This window comes from Peromyscus maniculatus, chromosome 4, assembly GCF_049852395.1.
Source record: "Peromyscus maniculatus bairdii isolate BWxNUB_F1_BW_parent chromosome 4, HU_Pman_BW_mat_3.1, whole genome shotgun sequence".
Taxonomy (NCBI): Eukaryota; Metazoa; Chordata; class Mammalia; order Rodentia; family Cricetidae; genus Peromyscus; species Peromyscus maniculatus.
Window position 1 is genome coordinate 4,964,324 of NC_134855.1, and position 19,454 is coordinate 4,983,777.

A 19,454-nucleotide genomic window follows, 5' to 3' on the forward strand; every position below is an offset into this window, starting at 1 on the left:
TTTGGAAAAAACATTTAGTGAGATAGTGTATTAAGTTAAAGTAGTTTTCAATCTAATGATAAATTGGTATCAGAAGGGGATACTGGAATAGAATGATGTATACACATACTTATGTATGTTCAATTTGGCCTGCGGTTTGCATTCCTTTGGCCAAACACAACCTTCGTGTACAAACTAAACTGAAAGTCCAACTTAACAATATACTTTTGAAACAAGTAGCTTTTCTTAATCGCAGGTTTGCTAAGGTATCAAACCATGTTCAAATAAGACAAAAGTTGACCTGCAACCAACGAACCTGTTCCCAAACCTCAGTTCCATTTCTGTCCCTCAGTGCTGCCTGAGTCTCCATTCTCCAAACCTGTAACCCCAAACCTTGGCTCACAGGATAGTTACCCCATGAGACAGTATATGTTCCAAAATCCAGACTTGGGCAACTCAAGGAGGGACCTGCAGGTGCACTGTGACTTTGGAACCATCACTTAATCTTTCAGGTCACAGGTTATAAACAGGTTTCTGGAATCCACAGAATATTTTTCTAATCCTATGACTGGGTAAATATAAATTTTACTTTGCAGGAGAGGTAACAAGACTTCATAATAATTTAGTGAGATGATCACTAGGATTTGACAAGAAGAATTCTAGATGGTTTACAATTTTGATGATTTGGAGAGAAGGCTAAGATGTAAGATGCAAAATAATTGAATTGTCTAAAGATATCGGGTGCTTTATTTTTAAACAAAAACAAGAAAAATATAAAAATATATCTATAGTATATGATACACATTATTCTATTTTGATAATCATCAGATATGCTGAGACAGGAAAAAAGATATAAGAGGAAGGGCCTGTACCTCCCTGTTTTGTTTTGTTTTGAATTTCTTGCCTTTATGAAAACTATAACCTAGAGTATTTGTCATCCATTAATTAATTTTATTCGAGAGTGTCTTAGTTACTTTCTATTGCTGTGGCAAGACACTATAGCAAGGCAACTTAGAGAAGGAAGAACGTATCCAAGGTTACAGTGAGGTAGTTCATGACCATCATGGCGGGCAGCGTGGCGGCAGGCAGGCAGGCATAGTGCTGCAGCAGCAGCTGAGGCCTCACATCTTCATCCACAAGCAGAAGGCGAACTACCTGGCCCACCCCTAGTGACACTACTCCTCCAAAAAAGCCACTGCTCCTAATCCTTCCCAAACAGTTCCACCAGCTGGGGACCAAGTACTCAGATATATGAGCCTATGGGGGCCACCCTAATTCAAACCACCACAAAGAGTAAATACATTTTATCTAAGTGTTTGCATCAAGCCTAGTTTCTCAAGCTTGAATGTATTGTTCATATCTGAAGGAGAATGCCAGTTCACCTTAACATAGAATCAATAGTATGACCAAGAGACTCTCTTCCATGAAAGAATAGTGTGATATTAGACACAAATGGGTTTTTGTTGTTTTAGTTATTTTAGCCACCCTTTTGAAATAAAGAGCAAAAAGTTTTGTGATGGTGGTATAAACAGTAGTTTTGTGACTTCTGGAGAAAGCTTTTCTGACTTATATGGTTAGTTACACATGAGAAAAATGAAAGAAAAAGTACAGACATATGTAAGTTAGCAGTTTAAAGTAGTGATGTGTGTGTATGTGTGCAGTGAACTAACTATGTAATATTGTAGTGAGGCAGAAGTCACTTAGAGTTTGTTTTGTGTAAGGCATATGGTGCCCTGCAGGACACGATGAAAACATGATCCAAACCCCAGAAAACTCATTTAGCTATGTAACATGGTAACAAAGAGCACAGGTTTGGGGATCATAGGAGAATTAAAATTTTGGCTTATCCAATTAGTGTGGAACTTTGGGCAAATGAACTCTTCATCTGTAAAATATGAGATAGTATGTATTCAGTTCTTCCAATGTGACAATATATGACGTGTGATCCTAATTAGTCTTATCAAATAAAAACCCAAAGTCAGATATTAAGGGTGAAAGCTAAAAGATCAGAGAAGCAGAGCAGCAGACCATCAGAGACTTCATACCTCTATGAAATCTCAGACTGAATGGGGCGGAGATCCTGTCTCCATGAATCCTCAGACTGAATGGGGGGGAGGGTGATCTTGTCTCTAGGAATCCTCAGACTGAATGGGATGAGATCCTGTCTCCACTTGCCTTCTAATTCCTGTCTGCACCTCCTTAGTGCTGGGTTTAAAGGCGTGCACCACCAGTGTCCAGCTCCGATTCTCTTTTAGACTGGTTTAATATGTATAGCCCAGGGTGGCCTTGAACTCCTGATCTTCTTGCTTCCTCCTCTCAAATGCTGGGATTAAAGGTGTGTGCCACCACTGCCTGGCTTCTGTGGTTAACGAATGGCTAGCTCCACCCTCTGATATCCAGGCAAGTCTTATTTGTCAGAACACAAACAAAATATCACACAACAAGTACAAGTTTGTTATGGTATTTGGTACTTGGTAAACCCTGTGTAAATACTGGCCACTAGCATGTTCTAGTTCACTTTGGTTGTCGCCACTCATTTCTTAAGGAACAAACAGAGAAGTATGGCCCTGGGTTGTTGTTGGCAATGGGTTGAAGTTTGACCCCAGAATGGACAAATGGAAACAATGGAAAAGAGAAGACAGGGAAAGGTAGTGCTCGTGCTGTCAAGGAACAAAATAGAAACAAGAAAACAAGTGGAGAGCTGGAGATTTGTTTTTAAATGCCCAGCAGATGTTCAACAGAGCAAGAGAGCCACTGGAGTGTTGTGACAATTAGATTCATATGACTAAGCTATAACACACGACATCGTGCCACTCACAAACGCAGATGCTTGCCCTGACCTAGCAACCCCAGCAGTTTTTCCTTAGCGCTTTGACATCTTACTACTATCCCTGATTCTCTTCCTTCTACCCCTTCTGGCTTAGTTAACTATTCTCGTTAAACGTCATCATCCTTCGAGGTCTCTAACCAACGCCCCACTCCGTGCTACCCACTTCTGCCTTTTACTTTTCACCACCATTCGAACTTCAGTTTCCCCACAAGTTCTGTCCCCGTTCCCATGCACCAGTCCTCCCCATTTCTCCACAGCTCTACTCCTCTCCCTTAACTTCAGTATCGATCCCATCTTCCTCACCTGCTTATCTCTCAGTTCAACAAGTACCACATCCTTCTCCATTCGAATACTCAAACAACACGCCCAACCGCCGCTCATCTTCACTTCAACCTGATTATCTCAGAACATGCCTTTCCATGTTAACACCCTGGCTAGTATACCTTCCTCTATCCATTTACAACCTTAGTTCTTCCCTCCACCTCACAAACTTCCCGACCCTCTCTATTAGTTTATTTACCCAACTTCACCAAACAATTTTTATGACTTGAGGAGCGAACACAGCTGAGGTCTCTACACTCAGAATGTACGAGAAGACAGTCTGCACTGCGGACTCTGCACTAACTGATTTATACACATTCATTCCATTGGATGTGTTTCTCCCATCAGACTGTAAGCCACAGGAGAGTAGAGGAGGGCTGCCTATTGTGTGAACAATAAGAAGGCCGACTGCCTGGAAGGGACAGGTGAACACTCCAAAGACACTGCCATTAAAAAAAAAATGTTTAAATATAGATTTTATGAATATGGACGCTTTGTCAGAATGCACACCAGAATACGGCATCAGATCCCATTATAGACAGTTGTGAGCCACCATGTGGGTGCTGGGGACTGAACTCAGGACCTCTGGAAGAGCAGCCAGTGCTCTAAACCTCTGAGGCATCTCTCCAGCTCCAGACATTGCCAAATTTAAATCCTTAAGATGCTATGTTACAACAAAATGACTCATCTCATTTACAAGTGGTAGTTAGCAATCAAGACCTTGGATTCTAGAATTACATGGCCTAAATCAAAATCGCTTTTCATTTACTATGTAACATTAAGACAAATTATTTACTTTGAGGTTACTTGCTCAGTTTTAAAGTGTGAATGCAACTTCCAGTTACATTAAATTCTAAATGACTTTATACTTAAGTAGTGTTTAGAACTGTATCTGACACATGGCGAACACTCAAAAGTGATTAGATATGACTCTTACACATGAAGAAACAGATCAAGTGTGCTGATTGGTTTTTGTCAACTTGACACAAACCTAGACATAACTGTGAAGAGGGAATTTTAATTGATAAAATGCATCCATAAGATTGGCCTGTAGGTGCCAGGCAGTGGAGGAGCACACCTTTAATCCTAGCACTTGGGAGGCAGAGGCAGGTGGATCTCTGTGAGTTCAAAGCCAGCCTGGTCTACATATGAGTTCCAAGATAGCCAGGGCTGTTACACAGAGAAACCCTGTCTTGGAAAACCAAAGATTGGCCTGTAGGGCATTTTCTTGATTAATGGGAGAGGGCCCAGATCCCTGGGGACCATACCACCCCTGGGGAAGTGGTCCTGGACGGTATTTTGAAAGCAGAATGAGCAAGCCAAGAGGGACAAGCCAGTAAGCAGCATTCCTCCACTGCTTCTGCTTAAATTCCTTGGTTGAGTTCCTGCCTTGATTTTCCTCAGGGACTTGTAAGACAAACCCTTTCCTCCCCAAGTTGATTTTGGTCACAGTGTCTTACCACAGCAATAACTAAGACATCAAGGAAGCAGTTAAGAAACATGCCCAGGGCGCCTGCGAGGTGGCTCAGTGGGTAAAGGCATCCGGTGCTAATTTGATGACCTAAGTTCCATATCTGGAACCCAGGTAAACGGCGGAGGACAGAAGTGACTCCACATGTGCGCCACGGCATGTCCCCCGTTCACATTACTTTAAAAAGGGGACCTGCCTAGAGCCACCGAGCTAAGGTGTAAGGAAATCAAGTGTGGCGTCCACCTTCACTGCTCCCGTCTCGGTGGCAGGCATTGGGGGACAGTGGCACAGCCCGGCCTTCCTCCCAGCGGGACCTCACCCTCCAGAGCGTCGCACCCTCCCTGCCCTCCCTCGCCCGCCCTCGCCCGCCCCTGCCCTTCCTCCCTCCCGTCCAATCCCCTTCCCAAGCACACACCCCCGCCCCGAATCCGTCCCGAGCCGGCCCACCTCACGCTGGCCCCGGGCCTCCCGGCCTTAGCCGCACGCCTGCCCCGCTCGGTGCCGACGCCGAAGCACGCTTCACCGCCTGCGGAGCGGGAGGGACAGCCTCGCGGGACGGGCCACACCGAGACGCGGGCCCTCAGGCGACCGGCGGCGCGGCGGCCATCTTGTTGTGTTGTGCCAGTTGCCGAGAGGAGCCGCTCGGTGTGGGCGGGGCTTATTCTCGCCACGCCCCCGGCACGGAGCTAGTGGGCGGGGCGGGGATAACTTCCCGCCACTCTTGCCGCCTCTGGGCGAACTCCGCTTCGGATGCGCGGCCTCCGTGTACCAAGCTGGCGGGCTGTGGTCAGCCTCCTGGGCACGAGTCTGTGAGGGGAGGCTTCCAGGCCAGCCGTTCCTCTCCCCCAGGTGTCCACAACATTCGCACCTGGAATGGTGGAAAGCTGGCCTTGAGTTCCCCTGTCTCGAAGCAGCTTATCCCGTACCTGACTATTTTGGAGGCAAATTTGGGAACCTATCCAGCCGGACGTGGCTGCGCGTCCTTGGGCTCCAGCTGCCATCGTCCTGAGGTTTAGGGAGCTATGTGAGCCTGAGATATTCAGCCCGACAATACTCTTCATGTTAGCACAAAGGAACTAAAGCAAGAAGGATTTGCAGAGACTTGAGCTGGGTATGCCCCAAAGTGCTGTCTTCTACCGCATTTTCTGCTTTGATTGCATGTTTGTCTGCGCCACGTGCATGCCTCCTGCCTGTTGAGGCCAGACGACGGCGTCAGATCCCCTAAAACTGCAGTTACACACCATTTTGAGCTGTCATACGGGTGCTGGGACTGAGCCTGGGTCCTCTGGGAGAGCAGCCAGTGCTTCCAAGCACTGAGCCACCTCTCCAGCCCCTCCAGCCTATTTCTTAACTACCTTATTCTCCAGTCCAGCATTAAAGTTTCCTTTCTTTACCACTAACTTCCTGGTTCATTTTTCAAACACTTTTAGGTATTTCCTCTCTGCGTCGGTTTCTTCTCCCACGTAATGGGTAATCATCTCCATTTCCTGCAGCTTTCCTAATGAGCAGAAACTTTAATGATTCAAAAGAACTTAGAGCAGTATCTGACATTTAGTAAGTTCTCAGTATGCTCTAATTGTTTTTATCATTAAGCAAGACTTCTTAGAAATCACTTTTCATCTTAACTCTGAAAGAAGAATTTAACCGAAGGGCGGAGATTTGCTTGGCCAAGAGAACACCTTGTCCAAACCCCAGGAAGAATTGGGGAAGAGAACTTGGCAGTGAAGTGGATATTAAGTAATTCCTTGTGGTTGGAAGAAAACGTAAGTAATACACAAATGTAGTTCAGTATGGCTTGTGCAATAGTCTGGAGTGCAGAAGCTGAAGACGGAAGAGGAACCTTACAAGCAGCTTTCAGCCTTGCTGTTGTATAGAAGCAGAGGTCATTTCACCGGACAGGAAATTCTGGCAATTGCCAACAGGGGGCGCTATTTACTCCCGTTTGAATGATGCTCCCCTCCCCATCACTATGCAGCACAATAGTCATTGCAGTTGAAACGCAAACTTTATACAAAGATTTGTTTAACCTTGGAACGAAGTTGTATCCATTTCTAGTCGAAGTTCAAATGTTATGTATTAGTTCCATATGTGTACATTGCTGAGGTTCCGTTCTGTTCTTTAATACCCGTCTACTTGTCTTTTCAACCAGAGACTTGGGCTTATTGCACAAGCTCATGGCTGTACCCCTAAACTGTAATGGTGTTCAGATGAGTTACATTGTCAGATTACACTGTGCCAGAGTTAATTCATCAATCCTGTCAGTAGCTCTCAAAAAATACACACAAAATTCCAGGGAGTTGTGTAACCCCTGTTTTCATCTGGTTTCACATTGCCCTGTTTTTCTTCTTCATATGGATCTAGTAATTAACCTTCCCTGGGGTTTAGCATGGTGAAAACCTTGGATATACCTCCATCCAGCCTTGGAGACTTCAGAAGAGAGACTGAAGTTGTCATTTTTCTGGGTTGCATTTAATTTACAATATAGATATCACCTAAGAAGATGTGAAGGTAGCCTGGCTGTGACATGTCTCCAAGGTTGAAAGATGGGCCACGGCACAGTGACTTAGTTCTCGCTACTCTTTTGTCCAAGCCCTAGCAAAACTCTGCGTTCTTACTGCTTCCTCCTTTGCACTCCACACTGAGCACCGTGTGTCACCCTTAAAAGAGAGTCAGAGGGACTTCTCAGGCAGAGGTGGCAGCCTCCACTGTCCCATTTCTGTGACTTCCTAGCATGACTTTACAATAATTAACTAAATTACAGCTACGTTTAAAAATAAAGCTTGTTTCTGTTGGTTGGAAATTTCATACGTACATGCAGTGTGTGCTTATTTATTTATTTTGGTTTTTGAGACAGGATTTCTCTGTGTAGCCTTGACTGTCCTAGAACTAGCTCTGTAGACCAGGATGGCCTCGGTCTCCCAAGTGCTGGAATTAAAGGCGTGTGCCATCACCACTGGGCCACATTGTGTGTTTTGGTTAAACACATCCCCCATTTCCTACTCTACAATTCTTTCACTCCCCCCCACACACACACACTTTTTCCTCTGAAATTAATGTGTTTTGTTTTGTTTTCTGTAAACCCATCAAGTTTATTTAGTGCTGTCAGTATGTGTAAGGGTGTAGGGTTGTCTGCTGCTGAAGCATGGGTGGCCTCTCAAGGGTCTCATCTGTAGGTGGCAGTTTCTCTCCTGCCTGCCTATTCCCAAATACCCAGCAGCTGCTTCCCAGATAATTGACTCAGAGGCTTAATATTATTTATAAATGCTTGGCCAGTAGCTCAGGCTTATTACTAACTAGCTCTTACATTTAAGTTAACCCATAATTCTTATCTATGTTTAGCTACATGGCTTGGTACCTTTTCTCAGTAGAGCATTCTCTTCTTGCTTCCTCTGCATCTGACTGGTGACTCCTGACTCCGTCCTTCCTCTTCCCAGCATTCTTAGTGTGGTCACCCACCTACACTTCCTGCCTGGCCAGTCAGCACTTTATTAAACCAATTCAAATGACAAATCTTAACAATGTACAAGAGGATTATTCCACAGCACTCATACCTGAAGAAAACTGAGTCTTGTAGCCTTCATCAATTGCCAATAGCTCCTTAGCTAGGGTTGAGACTGTGATCCCATGCATGCTAGGATTTTTGTATGACTTACACTTTTGCCTCTAAGTCTTATAAGGTATAGTTTACAAAAAATATTTTCCATGATAAATGTAAATCCTTTCTTAGACCTTTGAAAATATAGATATGAGAAAATGACCCGATTCTATAAAAAATTTCAGCTGGCCTGCTGCCATCTACAGAATATCAGACTTCATAGGCTGCCTTCAATATCTTCCCTCAATTAACTGGGCTTCTGTTGTTGTTTGTGTTTCCTTGTTCTGTATTTATTTTTCAATATGTGGATATGTGATAACCCTAACATGTATGTAGTCTGTGAGTATGCTTGGTGAATGAATGTAAATACCATTTTGGCTCTGAGAGAGATTGTAGCGCAGTGAAAAAGTGGAAATATGGCATTGTGACAGTGGAGTAGAATTACAGACTTCCTTTTTAACGCGGTGTGAATCCAAGTATGCACTGGGAGGACCTTCATGTCCACTGTGTCATTTAAAATAAATAAATAACCTAATGGGTTAACCCTAGGCCTTTTCCCGGTGCTGAAGTTTGTGACATTTGTAGTCTGCCTCTACTCTAAAGCCAGGACTGGGCTTAAACTCTCAGGTCCAGCTAGAACCAGTCCTGCAAATCTGGAACCACTTTGTCTCTGAACCCTACCCCTTAAAGCCAGATTCACCATTCCCTTCCCCAAGGTCAAAGAGATTCTCTCATCTAAGTGGAAGGGCACATCCCCAGAACACTGAAGACCAGAACGGACAGCAAATGCTATTTGCTTGTGTCCAGCTTTCTCATTTGTTCAGCTCCAAAGACCTCTAACTTTGCTTCTAATATTAAAGCTTCTCTAAGGTGACTATGTGAATTGCTGTAAAAAGAAAGTGCCCCCACTGCTTTTTTCAGAAGAATTCTAACTAGTTAATATAGATAAAATGACCATCAAGGCCAGGAGCATGGCAGCAAGCAGACAGACATGATTGATGGAGCAGTAGTGGATATTTTACATCTTGAAATACAGCCATGAGGCAGAAAGCACTAACTGGGAATGTTGTGGGCTTTTGAAACTTCAAAGCCTACCCATTGTGACACATCTCCTGTGGGGGGCTACCCCACCCCCATTTTTCCCCAGGTTACTCAAACAGGAACAGCATGAAATATTAGATAAAAATATAGTTAGAGAGACACAGACAGAAAACACAGGATAGCCTCAGGAGGGCCTGGATCATAATCCATCAGGCCCTGACTGTATCTGCCAAAGGGCTTTAAAAGGAATGCCAAGGAGTAGAGCAAAAGACCTCCCCCAGCACAGCCAAGTGCAGACTATCTCAGATACCTGGTGACCATGCACATGGTCAAGCCATCCCCTAGTGCAGCCCTGCTGTGTAAACCAAACTCAGATCTCACTAGGAAACCTCTGTGGACCCCAACATCTTCTATAAGGCCACACCTCCTAATCCTTCCCAAACAGTTCTACCAACTGAGGACTAAGTATCAAACATGAGCCTATGAGGGCTTTTCTCATTCAAACCACCATACTTTCCATGACATCTTAAAAGTTTTAGTTTCTGTATTAATTACCCTCATCATCTTTTTTAAATTTTTTCATTTTTATTTATTTATTTATTTATTTTTCTATTATCAGCTTGATACAGTATAAATTCTTATCCTAATAGTGACAGTGAAATGTTTCATTGAGGCTTGCCCAGTAATTGAGTAAAACCAAAACTTATTATAAGCCACAGTCATTCTAGTGTCCCCCCTGCTATATAGCCTCTCTGGTTCTATGGGTTGCAGTCTGATTGTTCTTTGCTTTACATTTAGTATTCACTTATGAGTGAGTACATACCATGTTTGTCCTTCTGGGTTTGGGTTACCTCACTCAAGATGATATTTTCTAGTTCCATCCATTTGCCTGCAAATTTCATGATGTCATTGTTTTTCTCTGCTGAGTAGTACTCCATTGTGTATATGTACCATGTTTTCTTAATCCATTCTTCAGTTGACGAGCATCTAGGTTGTTTCCAGGTTCTGGCTATTATGAATAGTGCTGCTATGAACATAGTTTAGCATGTATCTTTGTGGTATGATTGAGCATTCCTTGGGTATATGCCCAAGAGTGGTATGGCTAGGTCTTGAGGTAGATCGATTCCCAATTTTCTGAGAAACCACCATACTGATTTCTGCAGTGGTTGTACAAGTTTGCATTCCCACCAGCAGTGGAGGAGTGTTCCCTTTGCTCCGAATCCTCTCCAACATAGACTGTCGTTAGTGTTTTGATCATGGCCATTCTGACAGGTATAAGGTGGTATCTCAGAGTCATTTTGATTTGCATTTCTCTGATGACTAAGGATGCTGAGCATTTCCTTAAATGACTTTCAGCCATGAGATTCTTCTTTTGAGAATTATCTGTTTAGCCCTTTACCCCTCTTTTAAAATTGGATTGTTCAGTATTTGATGTCTAGTTTCTTGAGTTCTTTATATACTTTGGAGATCAGTCCTCTGTTAGATGTGGGGTTGGTGAAGGTCTTTTCCCGTTCTGTTGGCTGTCTTTTTGTCTTATTGACCGTGTCTTTTGCCATACAAAAGCTTCTCAGTTTCAAGAGGTCCCATTTATTAATTGTTGTTATATTTAGGAAGTGATCTCCTATGCCAATGCGTTCAAGACTACTTTCTACTTTTTCTTCTATTAAGTTTAGTGTAACTGGATTTATGTTGAGGTCTTTGATCCACTTGGACTTGAGTTTTGTGCATGGTGACAGATATGGATCTATTTGTAATCTTTTACATATTGACATCCAGTTGTCCCAGCACCATTTGTTGAAAATACTTTCTTTTTTCCATTCTATAGTTTTGGCTTCTTTGTCAAAAATCAAGTGTTCATATGTGCGTGGATTAATGTCAGGGTCTTCAATTCGATTCCATTGGTCTGTATGTCGGTTCAAGCTGTTTTTATTACTATAGCTCTATAGTAGTGCTTGAGGTCAAGGATGGTGATGCCTCCAGAGGTTGCTTTATTATACAGGATTCTAGCTATCCTGGGTCTTTTGTTTTTCCATATGGAGTTGAGTATTTTTCTTTCCAAGTCTGTGAAGAATTGTGTTGGGATTTTGATGGGGATTACATTGAATCTGTAGATTGCTTTTGGTAAGATTGCCATTTTTACTATGTTAATCCTACCTATCCATGAGCATGGGAGATCCTTCCATTTTCTGATATCTTCTTCTATTTCTTTCTTTAGAGATTTAAAGTTCTTATCAACTTTTTGTTTAGTTAGCTTAACTTGTTTAGTTAGTGTTATCCTAAGGTATTTTATATTTATTATTTGTGGCTATTGTGAAGGGTGATGTTTCTCTGACTTCTTTCTCAGCCCCTTTATAATTTGTGTATAGGAGGGCTACTGATTTTTATGAGTTGATCTTGTATCCTGCCACTTTACTCTAGGAGTTTATCAGCAGTAGGAGTTCCCTGGTAGAATTTTGGGGGTCACTTATGTATACTATCATATCGCTGCAAATAGTGAAAGTTTGACTTCTTCCTTTCCAATTTGGATCCCCTTGATCTCTTTTTGTTGTCTTATTGCTCTAGCTAGAACTTCAAGTACTATATTGAATAAATATAGGGAGAGTGGACAGCCTTGTCTTGTTCCTGATTTTAGTGGAGTCACTTTGAGTTTCTCTCCATTTAATTTGATGGTGGCTATTGGCTTGCTGTAAATTGCCTTTATTATGTTTAGGAATGTTCCCTGTATTCCTGATATCTCTAAGACCTTTATCATGAAGGGGTGTTAGATTTTTGTCAAAGGCTTTTTCAGCATCTAAGGAGATGATCATGTGGTTTTTTTCTTTCTGTTTGTTTATATGGTGTATTACATTGACAGATTTTCGTATGTTGAACCATCCTTGCATCCCTGGGATGAAACCTACTTGGTCATCATGAATAATTGTTTTGATGTGTTCTTGGATTCAGTTTGCCAATATTTTGTTGAGTGTTTTTGCATCAATGTTCACGAGGGAGATTGGTCTGTAATTCTCTTTCTTTGTTGCATCTTTGTGTGGTTTGGGTATCAGGGTAATTGTAGCCTCATAAAAAGTTTGGTAATGTTCCTTCTGTTTCTATTGTGTGGAACAATTTGAAGAGTATTGGAATTAGTTCTTCTTTGAAAATCTGGTAGAATTCTGCACTGAAACCATCTAGTCCTGGGCTTTTTTTGGTTGGGAGAATTTTGATGACTATTTCTATTTCTTTAGGGTTTATTGGTCTATTTAAATAGTTTATCTGGTCTTGATTTGACTTTGGTATGTGGTATCTATCCAGAAAATTGTCCATTTCTTTTAGATTTTCCAATTTTGTAGAGTAGAGGTTTTTGAAGTATGACCTGATGATTCTCTGGATTTCCACATTGTCTGTTGTTATGTCTCCCTTTTCATTTCTGATTTTGTTAATTTGGGTGCTCTCTCTTTGCCTTTTGGTTAATTTGGCTAGGGGTTTGTCTATCTTGTTGATTTTTTTCAAAGAACCAACTCTTTGTTTCATTGATTTTTTTTGTATTGTTCTCTTGGTTTCTATTTCATTGATTTCAGCCTTCAATTGATTATTTCCTGCCATCTATTTCTTCTGGGTGAGTTTGTTTCTTTTTGTTCTAGAGCAGTTGTGCTGTTAATTTATTGGTATTAGATTTCTCCATCTTCTTTATGTGTACATTTAGAGCTATGAATTTTCCTCTTAGCACTGCTTTCATAGTGTCCCATAAGTTTGGGTATGTTATACTTTCATTTTCATTGAGTTCTAGGAAATCTTTAATTTCTTTCTTGACCCATTGGTGTTTTAGGTGGACATTATTCAGTTTCCATGAGACTGTAGTGCTGTGGATATCGATCTATATAAATAAAACACTGATGGCCAGTGACCAGACAGGAAGTATAGGCAGGACAAGGAGAGAGGAAAATTGGGGAAACAGGAAGAATGGGAGAGAGACACTGCAGCCACCGCCAGGACAAGCAGCATGTAAAGACGCCGGTAAGCCACCAGCCACATGGCAAAGTATAGATTTATAAAAATGGGTTAATTTAAGATATAAGGACAGTTAGCAAGAAGCCTGCCACGGCCATACAGTTTATCAGTAATATAAGTGTCTGAGTGATTATTTTATACATGGATTGTGGGACTGCAGGGCTTGGTGGAACCTGGAGAGAAGCCCTCCAGCAACACTGTAGGCTTTTTATAATTTTTGTTGTTGTTGAAATCTAACTTTAAGGCATGGTGGTCTGATAAGATACAGGAGGTTATGCCAATGTTTTTGTATCTGTTGAGATTTGCTTTGTGACCAAATGTGATCAATTTTTGAGAAGGTTCCATGGGGTGCTGAGAAGAAGGTATATTCTTTTGTGTTAGGATGGAATGTTCTGTAGATATCTATTAAGTCTATTTGAGTCATAACATCTGTTAGGTCCTTAATTTCTTTATTAAGTTTCAGTCTGGTAGATCGGTCTTTTGGTGAGAGTGGTGTGTTGAAATCTCCCACTACTAATGTGTGGGGTTTGATGTGCGATTTAAGCTTTAGTAATGTTTCTTTTATAAATGTGAGTGCCTTTGTATTTGGGGCATAAATGTTCAGAATTGAGACTTCATCTTGGTGGATTTTTCCTGTGATAAATATGTAATGTCCATCCTGATCCCTTTCAGTTGATTTTAGTTTGAAGTCTATTTTATTAGATATTAGGATAGCTACTCCAGCTTGCTTCTTAGGTCCATTTGATTGGAAAGCCTTTTCCCAGCCCTTTACTCAGGGGTAGTATCTGTCTTTGAAGTTAAGGTATGTTTCTTGTATGCAGCAGAGGGATGGATCCTATTTTCTTATCCATTCTGTTAGTCTGTGTCTTTTTATAGGTGAGTTGAGACCATTGATATTAATGGATACTAATGACCAGTGATTGTTAATTACTGTTATTTTATTTCATTTTTGTGGTAGCGTTGCGTTTTCCTTCTTTGGTATTGGTGTGGGATTATCTATTGCCTGAGTTTTCATGGGTGTGTTTAGCTTCTTTAGGTTGGATTTTTTTTCCTTCTAGTGTTTTCTGTAGGGCTGGATTTGTGGATAGGTATTGTTTAAATTTGGTTTTATCATGGAATATTTTGTTTACTCCGTCTATGGTGATTGAGAGTTTTCCTGTGTATAATAGTCTTGGTTGGCAACTGTGGTCTCTTAGTGTTTGTATAACATTTGTCCAGGGCCTTCTAGCTTCCATAGTCTCTATTGAGAAGTCTGGTGTTATTCTGATGGGTCTGCCTTTATATGTTACTTGGTCTTTTTCCTTTGCGGCTCTTAATATTTTTTCTTTGTTCTGTATGTTTAGTGTTTTGATTATTATGTGGCGAGGGGACTTTTTTTGGGATCCAGCCTATTCGGCGTTCTGTAAGCTTCTTGTATCTTCATAGGTATTTCTTTCTTTAGGTTAGGAAAGGTTTCTTCTATGATTTTGTTGAATATATTTTCTGTGCCTTTGAGTTGGTATTCTCCTTCTTCTATCCCTATTATTCTTAGGTTTGGTCTTTTCATGGTGTCCCAAATTTCTTGGATGTTTTGTGTTACGACTTTTTTGTCTTTAGTGTTTTCTTTGACTGATGAATCTATTTTCTCTATTGCGTCTTCAGTGTCAGAGATTCTCTGTTCCATCTCTTGCATTCGGTTGATTATGCTTGCTTCTGTAGTTCCTGTTCATTTGGTCAGGATTTCTATTTCCAGCATTCCCTCAGTTTGTGTTTTCTTTATTGTCCCAATTTCAATTTTCAAATCTTGAATTGTTTCCTTCATCTGTTTAATTACTTTTTCTTGGCTTTCTTTGATTTCTTCCAATTTTTTTTCCTCTTTAAGGGAGTTTTTCATTTCCTCTTTAAGTGCCTCTATCATCTTCTTAAAGTCATTTTTAGGATTTTCTTCTGTTTCTTCTGCCTTGGTATGTACAGGTCTTGCAGGTATAGAATCGCTAGGTTCTGATGTTGTCATATAAGTCTTTATGTTGTTGCCTATATTTTTGCACTGGCGTCTACACATCTCTTCCTCTGCTCAGTGTAGGTGGTGTCTGAAGGTGCCTCTCTTTTTCTAATTGTTAGTCTTGGTCCACTAGGAGTTCTTGGTTAAATCAGTGCTGTTGGGCTCTATTACTTTGGGAGCAGCTTAGTCCAATGAGTGTTAGTGGGTTCTGTCTCAGGGAGCAGTTGTTCCCAGGTGGTGCAGGTTGGGCTTATGGTTTCAGTGGTTGTTATGTTCGTCGGTTTTTTTTTTTGGGGGGGGGGGTTGTTTGTTTGTTTTTGTTGTTTTGTTTTGTTTTTGGTGGGGGAGCAGGGAAAGGTCTGGTCCCTGGGACTCCGATGGGTAGGGACCTGATCTGCCAGTCTTGAGATAGGGGCTTACCTGTTCCCAGTCGGTGTGGTGTAGGCTTATGATTCTGGTGATCTGGTTCGGTGGCTGGGCAGCGCCTTCTTTTGTGTTCTCAGGTCACGTTTTACTCATTCGTCAACTCCTCAGCTGATCTTGTTTTCTCAGACTGCAGACTGTAGGATTCTGAATCCTCTCCCAAAGGATCTCAGCTGAGCAGGTTGTTCTGTAGGGCAATCTCACCAACACCTCCAAGTTATTGGGTTTCACAGGATCCGCAGCTGGGCCCTGGGTTGGCCTCAGACAGAGTGTTCAGATCCATTCTGGTCCCATCCCACGGAGATGGCTCCTTCCCCGGGTGCTGAGATTAAAGACGTCCCTGTTCCAAGCTCTTAATCTTCTTGTTTTCACTAACTCCTCAGCGGGTAATAGCTCAGTTTCTGGTCTTTATTAGGACCGCGTCTCTGCCTGCCTCTGTGGCCCCCCGCTCTCCCCTCATCATGTCTTTAACAGAGTTCTTGGAATAAAAAACTTGAGGGGGGATTTCATCATCTTATATCACAGTTTCTTAACTCTGAGTCAGGATAGAAAGATATGGAAAATTTGAGGGACATAAGAAGGTGAAAGGAGTCCCTCACACAGGAATCCAATATATCTTCACACTAATGACCTCTGTGGCTTCCAGCATTCTCATGGCTCACATACAAACATTCAGATACACATACTATATATATCTAAAGAATAGAGTTTGGATAAATACTTGATAACTACAGGTCACTGTCTTCCATGTTGGAGATCTTCCTCAGATGCTTTAGCAATATTTGGCTCTGTTGAGTAGAGGTCTTTGAAATACCCATTTTGAACATACTGAGTTTCACATGCTTATTAGATACACAAGTAGAGACTTTGTTTAAGGCAGTTCTAGTTGTGGTGTTTAAGAGGAAGGTCCAGGAAATTAAGTGAAAGTTTGCTTGTGTTCATATATCTTAGCCAAGTGAGCTCAGTTGGATATGACTATGTAAAGAATGTAGGTAGAAAACAGGTTGGATGGATTCCAACGCTGGAATGTGAGGCCTTTACCGGAGTCTTGAATTTGGTTGTCATCAGTAGAGAAACAGTATTTGAAGTGATGACTCCTCATGTAGAGCAGTGGTTCTCAACCTTCCTAACCCTGCGACCCTTTAATACAGTTCCTCATGTTGTGGTGACCCCAACCATAAATTACGTTCGTTGCTACTTTATAACTGTAATTTTACTACTGTTAGGAATCATAATGCAAATATCTATATTTTCTGATGGTATTAGGTGACCCCTGTGAAAAGGTTGAGTTCCCAGGGGCTGAGAACCACTGATCTACAGGAAAAGGATGTGGAGGTGACAATTTTCTACAGTAACTTCAAACTGCCCCCATGAAAAGCCTGCTGGATGTTGTATCTTTAACAAGGACACCGGCCTCATTCTCCACTAATTCTAAGCAAGCACACAACAACCTGGAGATTTCCAACAAAGGACCTCTTTGCCCTCCCTGAAGGTTCTGCTGCCGTCTAGTGGGTGGAGGCCTGGTTTGCTCTAAGCAGCCTGCAGTGCTCATAATAAAAACCAAGCTGCCATTTCCCCATCTTGTAGCAGAGTGTTGTGGAGAAACACTAACGTTACCCATGTCACGGTTCTTCTGCTTGTCACCGTTGGAAAAAACTCGAAAGTTGCAATGTTTGAGAAGGCTAAAGGTCTGTGTGCTAAGTTGCGCAACTACTGCTAACTGTGGAATTTGCCCTGAGGAGTTGTTTTGGCTCTCAATCTTTGTTCCTTTGTTTGTTTCATTCCTGGTGATAATGTGAGTCCATGCACAAAAATCAATACGAAACAAGAGAGATAAATGATTTTCTGTGGCTAAAAGCTCAGGACCAGTGTGAGAAGAGCACATGGCAGAGCCTGTGAAAGAAGCTTCAGGTTTTGTTTTTTCCTTATGTGCTTTCATTGTTGCCCAAATGATGGCAAAGATACTTTCTTTTCATTAGATTTCTCCTTCATGGCCCAGCTGGATCATTTCACAGATGTTCTTTTGAAGTAAATGCGCTAGGTGGTGATAGACCCCAGACCCAGGGTACTACCTTCTCGAGGGGGCGCCCCAAGAACCCAGACTCCAGTCCAGTTGATGCAACAGGTTTTTATTGAAGCGACTGTACAGACGGGCAAACTCTGCTCCAAAGAGCAAGAGTTGCATCTTACTGCAGCCCCATGGGGGCTTTTAAAGGAAAAACCCACAAAAGCCGTAAGATTACAATTTCCATACAATTTTGTCTCACAAGATCATGGTCTGATCACAGAGTGGATACAGTCACGCCTGCTTGTACATTTTTCCTGAAACCTCAAGGGGGATTTCAGGACGGGAGTGGAGTTTACACAAAGGTCACAGTGGTCCTTCCTGGAACACTTGCAACTATCCCAGTCACAGTTGAGCACGTCTCTTAACAGAAATCTCTTTACATTGTTATATTGTTGTAGGGGTGATTGAATAGTGGTTGAATCAGGTTGCCCTTGGAACTAGTTTTCTTTTTAGTTCCTTATTCTCCTGGGGGTTGGGGGGTGTAAGCCTGAAGGGTTAGGGTCTTTCAGTGGTCAGACAATATTAGTGAGTTTTTGTCACTTTGGTGACACGTGTGAGAGACACCTTCAGTGGAGTGTGCACATCAAACCCTGCCTTGTGCTCCTTTAGCCCTCTAACAAATGTAAAGGTGTTACTAAGTGTAGCTGAGGTGCTACTGGACGGTTGATGGCCTCCAGGGGTGGTCCCTGATAGAGTGACCACACTCCATTACGTAGTCCCACATCCACGCATGTGTGGACAGCACTAATTAGACTCAGTATGACATATGTGTGTGTTAATATATATAATATATGATATATATAAAATAAGGATGTGCAGTAGGGAATAGGGGCATCTGACTGGGAGGGGTCGGAGGGGAGGAATGTGCTGTGAAAATGATTGATGTTGTACAAATCCTAAATGGTCTTATAATAAAAACCTGGAGCCAGATATCAGGTTGAAAGATCAGAGAAGCAGAGCAAGCCACAGCCACCACCTCTTACCTCACCAACTCCTCAGCCTGGCAGAGCCTCTGCAAGAGACCAAATTCCTGTCTCCTCCTGCCTTATATTCCTTTCTCTGCCCAGCCATATCACTTCCTCTTTCAACCTTCCTAGTGCTGGGATTAAAGGTGAGTGATCCCATGGGCTGGAATTAAAGGTGTGTGTCACCACTGCCTGATTCTGTTTCTTTTTTAGACTGGATTAATCTTATGTAGCCCAGTGTGGATGGATCCAGATGGATCTCTGCCTCGGAGTGCTATGATTAAAGGTGTGTGCTACCACTGCCTGACCTCTGAGGCTAACTCTGTGGCTGGCTCTGTCTTCTGATCTCTGGGCAAACTTTATTTCTTAGATGACAAATATCACCACAGATTTAAATACATTATTTGAATGAATAAATTCTATTTTTGTTTTTTTCAAGACAGGGTCTCTCTATGCAACTTTTGCTGTCCTGGAACTCACTCTAGACCAGGTGGCCTCGAACTCACAGAGATCCACCTGCCCCTGCCCCTTGAGTGCTGAGATTAAAGATGTGCACCACCACCACCTGGTTTGCATGTATAAATTCTTAAATAGAATATATTTTTTAAAATATGCTTTAAAAACATTGGTAAATAGGACTTTGAAATGCAAAGTGAACAGTGCCAACACAACATCAGCAAGTAATGTCAGTTTATACAAACTTGAGACATTATTTTCTTTCTACAGCCAATATATAGGAAGATAGAAAGGATAATAGAGAAATGTATAAATAAAACATTTCTACTGAATAAAA

At 42.0% G+C, this 19,454-nt stretch overlaps 1 protein-coding gene across 15 annotated transcripts in view; it reads right to left on the bottom strand.

Annotated features, from left to right (window-relative positions):
* Cntrl (centriolin) overlaps positions 1-5,442 on the bottom strand; it is an 89,011-nt gene extending 83,569 nt beyond the window's left edge. For 14 of the 15 annotated variants that reach the window (XR_013050391.1, XR_013050390.1, XR_013050389.1 and 11 more), the window contains exon 1: positions 5,049-5,442. The gene's annotated coding sequence lies outside the window, so the exon portion shown is untranslated. The remainder of the gene's footprint in view (positions 1-5,048) is intronic. The other variant, XM_076568806.1, reaches the window with a different exon arrangement.
* Between the last annotated feature and the right edge of the window lie 14,012 nt (positions 5,443-19,454).